The sequence below is a fragment of the Papaver somniferum genome, chromosome 11 (assembly GCF_003573695.1).
Source record: "Papaver somniferum cultivar HN1 chromosome 11, ASM357369v1, whole genome shotgun sequence".
NCBI lineage: Eukaryota > Viridiplantae > Streptophyta > Magnoliopsida > Ranunculales > Papaveraceae > Papaver > Papaver somniferum.
Window position 1 is genome coordinate 98,324,581 of NC_039368.1, and position 7,034 is coordinate 98,331,614.

Genomic DNA, 7,034 nt, shown 5'->3' on the forward strand with positions numbered 1-7,034 from the left:
CCAGTTGTTATTTATCCGTCAACAACACTATATCATCATCAATTCTACACTGAATCCAACCTTTAGATTAAGAACCCTAAATCCCATTTCACTCTGAAACACCCTTTTCTTGTAAATCTGAATCAACTACTTGAATCAGCAGCATCACCGACAATCACTCATCCATTCTATCTTGCTTCTCTTGATTTCCTCATATCCAGAATAAAACCCTACTCTTGATTTATATCAGCAACTGAATCTTCTTCTTCATAGTTAGCAAAAACACCAACTCCTTCTTCATTTATCCATCCTCACGACTTGAATCTCTCAAGACTTATCTCAAATTTGTCTCACGATCTTCAATGACAGAAGAACAGAGAAATATCAGAAGAAGAAAGAAACACGAGTAGAAAGAAGAAGAAGAAGAAGAAGAAGAAGAATAAGAAAGGAAAAAAAGAAGCGAGATTCGAGTATATCTTCTCGATTAAATCCCGATAAGACCACGGGAAAACTATAGAACACCCGCTGAAAAGGATAAGGGAAGTCTCAGTCGGTTAAATGGAAAAACACCATTTTGCCCCTCTCACTAATTTGATGATAACTTCTTCATCCGTTATCCAATTGACAAGTTCGAGTAATCCATTATGCATAACCTTTCGAGACCTAATGAATGATGCTAGTTCTATATCGTTGTTAGATTAATTCCTATTAATTAACGTTCGTGTTAAACTAATCGAGTTATTAATGGTTAAGACGTCTCTTGACTAGTCTAATAGCGTTGACGAGTTTGAGGGTCCTTACATTAATCAACAATCCAAAGGTCGTATTCACAATTGATTGTACGTACAACCTGTGATATTTCAATTATATAAACAAATATAATGCGGAAAAGAAATAACACAGACACCAGAAATTTTGTTAGCGAGGAAACTGCAAATGCAGAAAAACTCCAGGACCTAGTTCAGAATAAACACACAGTGATTATAAGTTGTTACACCAATTTACTACTACCTATTCGGACTAGATGTAATACCTGCTTCAGTACTAATAAAACTCCTAGCACAAAACCGATTGTCTTTAGGAATTCTTCTCGTAAATGTTCTAGCAAAATCCAAGGCTCTCTTTAGAAGATACAACAACACGATTGATACGATTCGATATTTTGTTTGCATAAAACACCGGTTTGATTTCCGTTTAGATGTAAATCAAGGTTTTGGAAATCTTGTGTTGATTTTGATAAAAACAATTACTAGGTAAAAGTAATATCAAAACAAACTTGTAGATTAGGGATTATTATACTCTTCAATAAAGGAAGAGAAACCTAATGATTCTACAACAAGAACATCTAGAATAAATCTAAAGATATCTTGTTTAAAACTTATTAAGGATTTTAATGAGATACATTAATCAAAGTTTTCTTTCTAGCTTCCGATTTCGACTAAAAAGTATTGGTATACGATCTGAAACTGAAATCTATCAAAACCTAGGGTTTATGATCAACAACTCTTGAATGGTTTTATATCAGAAGAGAAAACCTTAAAATAAACAAGAGGTGAAAAACCTAGATTAGAAGTTGTATGATCAATCACGAATATTAAATCCAACTCGGCTTTGTGATCCCCAATACAAATACTTTTGCCCCACTCTTGTTCACGAAGAACAGAAGACATGGAAAACAACCTTATGAAGCTTACACCAATTTTCCAAAGGGGTTGAAAAACGTGTAACACTCATGAACCTTTTATTTATAGTGAAAGATAACTTGGAAGCTACGCAAAGTTATTTTCCTTTTTCAAGACTCTCCTAATTTTGGGAGTCTTTCCTAAGGTACAACTCTTGCCAAAATAATTAAATAAATAATTAATTAGCAAATATTGTATTTATGTGAATAAATCACATTTTAACTTACGCAGGAAATAAGAGTTATCATAAACACTTTAATATGGTAATCAAATATGTTTGGATTAATAGTCAACTTGCCTAGATAAGGAAACATCACCAATTTAAATAAAAAAGACTTCTAGTCACGTAATTGGGCCCAAGTCCGTGAACCGTTACAAGCAGTCCATGGATTGTTTCCTACTAACGACTGTAATAATTACAGCAACACTTATAATTGTTACTTTAATAAATCACCCATAATTTCATCGTTATAACTCGAAATTGAGTGATTCTTGTCTCGTTAAATTCTTAAGCTCATTCACTATAACACGAGAACCTTTCCAGGGATAAACGTTATTGTCACAAAATTCATGGATCAAATAACCTCGAGTATATATACATAAATGTACATTAACCGTCATAGGAATTGTTTCATAGAGTGAGCATTTTTTCGATATATTAGAAAGGTATAATTGAACAAGAATCCAAATGAAATCAATTACCACATACCTTTGTTGATGAAGTCCTTGTTTATATCTTCTTGTAATCTTCAGTCTTCATCCTTAAGAGTAGTTCTTCTTAGATCCAATCTAGTCTGAAACTATCTTTAGTGTACCAAATCAAGAATGCATTTTGGCAAATAAAATTGACAACTAACTTGACATACCAATGCTAGTGGGTTCAACCGAGCAATGCTCTAACAATCTCCCCCTTTTTCAATTTTAATGACAAAACCATTTTACATATGGATTGTACTTGTTAAAAGCATTGCAGCTCCAAAATCTGACATGCCTGATTTCCTTGGTTCTTCAACTATGCAAATTTGTTCATCATGTACTTGTTGAAGATCCATCATAGTATTATTACACAGCATCAAAGTTCAATTGTATCACAACTTTGACAATAATACTACGGTGATATATATCACTCCCCCTTAGTCAATACTTCATCTCACAAATGAAAACCACTCCCCCTTACATAATGATCCGTAAACCATATGTATATGTAGTGTGAACTACAAAATAATTATCCCCTTTTTGTCAATATAAATTGGCAAAGGTACGAAAACTGGTGGGATCCTAATGAATTTTCATATATGAACTTCTTGACCAAAAGAAAAACATATCAACTTTACTTTAGATGATATCACAGAGTCGAAACTTAGTGACTTCATCAAGGAGTTTATTAAGATACAAGTTAACCCCTACATGTTCCATAACCGCTTCTTCCCTCAAAGATATAGCAATTAAGCACAAGTTCATTTAAGAACTCTGCCCCCGTAAACTGTCATTCCCTAAAGAACAACAAGAGTGACCTTACTCCAGAGAGAAGGATTTATATGTTGGATTTTAGAAATCCACAAGGAGATACGAGGTAAGAACAAATCATTGAAAGTCTCTCATGAGATCGTGTTACTAAAAACAATAAAACTATCTCATGGTAACGATATACAATAAGTAATCAGGAAAATCAAGTATTGTGATCATCTTTTCTAAGATACAATCTTGTATAAACAAGAATAGATATGCTCAGAAGGAAGAATAACCTTTTCCATAAGGATTTACACCAAGAATGGTTACCATAAGAGTATGAAAAAAATTCTTTGACAATAAAAACCAACATCCAATGTCTTTGATTATTTCTTCTAACCAGTTATATTTAAGAATTTCAATCACAAATCAAGTTAGGTAATTAAGAATCATACACGTGGTATTTAGCCATATGAGCACTTTCATATCAACCTTATTCTTCTTTACCACAACTAGTTCAAATGACTCAAATGAACTAGTTAGAGAGTTGTTCAATTGTTCAATTGTATACAAGACACAACCGAAGCAAAAACGATTTGATTCACTCGAATCGATTCATGAACTTTATATCCACGGTTTGTAAACTTGCATTCCTTAGTTAATATAAGTTTAAGTTCACGAATAATCATTTTCAGAAAATAACCAACTTAAGTACGCATACTGATACGCGAACTTAAGTACCCGGAATAAGTTTGTTTTCAATTCACAAACTCCAGTAGAAATTCTTGGGATGAGAACCTCCGACAGTACGTGGAACTTGTACGCGGACTCTAATTCCGGTTTTCCTGAGCAGCAAAGTACGCATACTTTGGTTCAAGGAATAAGGACATATATATGTATGAGTTACCACACAATGCTTATATCCAACATGGTTATATAATCTAACCTCTCATTTCAATCATTGAAACATTCTTAGAGGACGTTATATAGTTGTTGTTCACACACTATTTTTCATCAAAGCAATTTTCAAGTAATTGAAACTTAATATGACTTTCGTCACTAGTAAAGATGAAATTGGCCAAAGCGAAAGCTTACCAAGATATATTTCGAGAAATATGTAAGTGAGTTAAACTCCACTCGAAACAATAAATTGTTCCACATATTCAAAAATTACCCAACATAATATGTGTGCCCCAATTCTTTTGCAATCCTCACCTCATTTACAAGGGCTTCTTGGTTAGGATGCACTTCCAACACAATCAGGTTGTGTTGAGATGAACAAAATCTTGCTCACCACAGGTATTCGAAGCAAAATCATGCATGAACTCTAGGAATTTAACCAACTTCCTTGAAACTTTCAATTACTGTTCCATACCTTTTAAAGATGTTATCCCTTGTCAAACTCTTGTCTGGGAGATCCTTCTTAATAGTACTCGTTGCTTTATTGATCTTCTTTGGTACCCATTTCTGAGTATCTTTTAGCAACATATTTATTTTTCTCCCCAATATAAGTATGAAACTTCTTTGAGGGAATACTAGAAGAATTGAAATTATGAGACTCAGTTTTTCTCCAGTTTGGAACATCAGATCTTGTCATCTTAACAGAATCATATTTGGTTTTATCCCGTTTAAGAAATCTACAATTCCTTTGCAAGTGGCCTGGTTTTCCACAATAAAAGAAATGTTTAGTAGAGTGGAAAAAGTTATGTTAAATGTTACCTGAATGTGTGTGTGCTTGCTTTGGAACTTGACATAATTTCCTCTTTTCGTCATCGACAGTTGGTAGAGATACTTCACTTTTGTCAACCGTGGAAGGTTTTGGTGAAATTTTTTACCTCTTTGCAAATACCAGGAGCGTTTATTCCTTCATAGCCCAATCCTCGTGTATCACGATGAATTTTACATGCTCCCAATATTGAGGTTAATTTATCTGAGCTGTTATTTCTAGACAAACTCTCTTTTAAGCTCGAGTTTTCTTCTTCCAACCTTTTGACCTTTTCAAGTGAAATAACCAGATCATTCTTAGATGATTCATATAGAACTTTGAGATCTTATTGTTCTGAATCAAATAACAAGTTCATGTCAATGTTCTTCAAGTTATTTAATTTTGCTTGAAGAGCAATTTCCCGATCTCGACCTTCGTCAATTTCTGCTTAAGCTTTCATATTTCGTTGAGATAATCTCTTGCACCAATAGAATCAAGTTGGTATTCCTAGTATTTATTCCAACTACGAAGTCTGTCATATTTAACTTTCTCACTGAAAATGGTGCTTTCAGCTTCCGAGAGTTTCTGATGACATTCTTTAAGAATATTATTAGCAACTGGATCAACATGGAACACTTCTTCGTCAGAATCATAATCAGTATCCGAAAGAAGTTTTCCAGAAGCTAATGCAACCTCGCCTGCATACTCTTGATGATCATAATCAGGTCCATCACCAAGAGTAGCCAAAGTTGCTGCATATGCCGATTGTCTACGGCTCCAGCTAGGACATACTGAAGACAAGTGCCCGAAACCATGACAGTTATAGCATTGTACATCATTATTAGGAGATGTTGTAACTTTAGAAAAACTCTTTTCCTGTCTCTCAAGAGTTTTTTAAATTATCATGAAGTAACATCCTTAGTATCTGGTGAACCAGATTTATCCTTAGAGGATTCAGAATTGTTTGCAACTTTAAGAGAAATCACCTCTTTTCTAGATGCGTGTTCATTATCAAAGATCTTTAACTTTTCAACAAGAGTATTTCTGGAGAGTGTAGAAAGATCGTTTTCTTCTTCAATGGCATGTTTCTTAGACTCGTTTCTTGATGGTAGAGACCTGAGAATTTTGCACAAAATAACTTTCTCCGGAATAGTTCTTCCTAATGAATATGAGGAGTTAACTATTTGAGAAAGTATTTGGTTAAACTCATCAAAGGTTTCATCATCAGACATGCGAAGGTTTTCCTAGTCAGGAGTTAAATTTTGAAGCCTTGCTTCTTTCTCTGTGACATTCCCTTCGAATACAGTTTCTAAGATATCCCAAGTATATTCAGACTTATTGCACGTAGTCACGTGGTGCTGAAAATCTAGGGTAATGGCATGGATGATAGCATTTAATCCATCATAATTTTGCTTTTCAGCAAGAATCTCAAGATCATCGTAATCACCAATATCCTTTGCAATAGTTACCCCGTCTACTGTAACTAATAAAGGATTATAGCCATTAACAATACGAACCCATGATTGAAAATCTCGCGCTTGAATAAAAGCACGCATAACAATTTTCCACCATAAATAGTTCGTGCCATCGAAGGATGGCGGTACGTGTATAGAGATAGCACTTCTGTCCATATAATCAGATTGCTACAAACACAAACTTATGAGGTCTTAGTGTGTTTTCCTACTCTGATACCAATTGAAAAGGTGGGGGTCTAACAACCACACCCAATAAATTTTTTGGCAATCTGTATGGACTAACTCCAATATACTTTCAAGAGATTCAACTAGACAGTCAGACTCAATCTTAAGAAAAGTATATCAAAGAGCTATATCTCAATTTCTTAATTCAATCCGAAATCAAACAAATAGGAATTTGCGAGCCCGATTGAATATAAGAAAAAACTTGGACGGTATCAAAAACCAACATCCAAGTGTCAATCAATTTAATCAACAACCCAAAGGTCGGATTCACAATTGATTGAACTTACATATAAGCTGTGATATTTCAATTATATAAACAAATATAATGCGGAAAAGAAATAACACAGACACCAGAAATTTTGTTAACGAGGAAACTGCAAATGCAAAAAAACCCCGGGACCTAGTTCAGAATAAACACACACTGATTATAAGTTATTACACCAATTTCCTACTACCCATTCGGACTAAATGTAATACCTGCTTCAGTACTAATAAAACTCCTAGCACAATACTAATTGT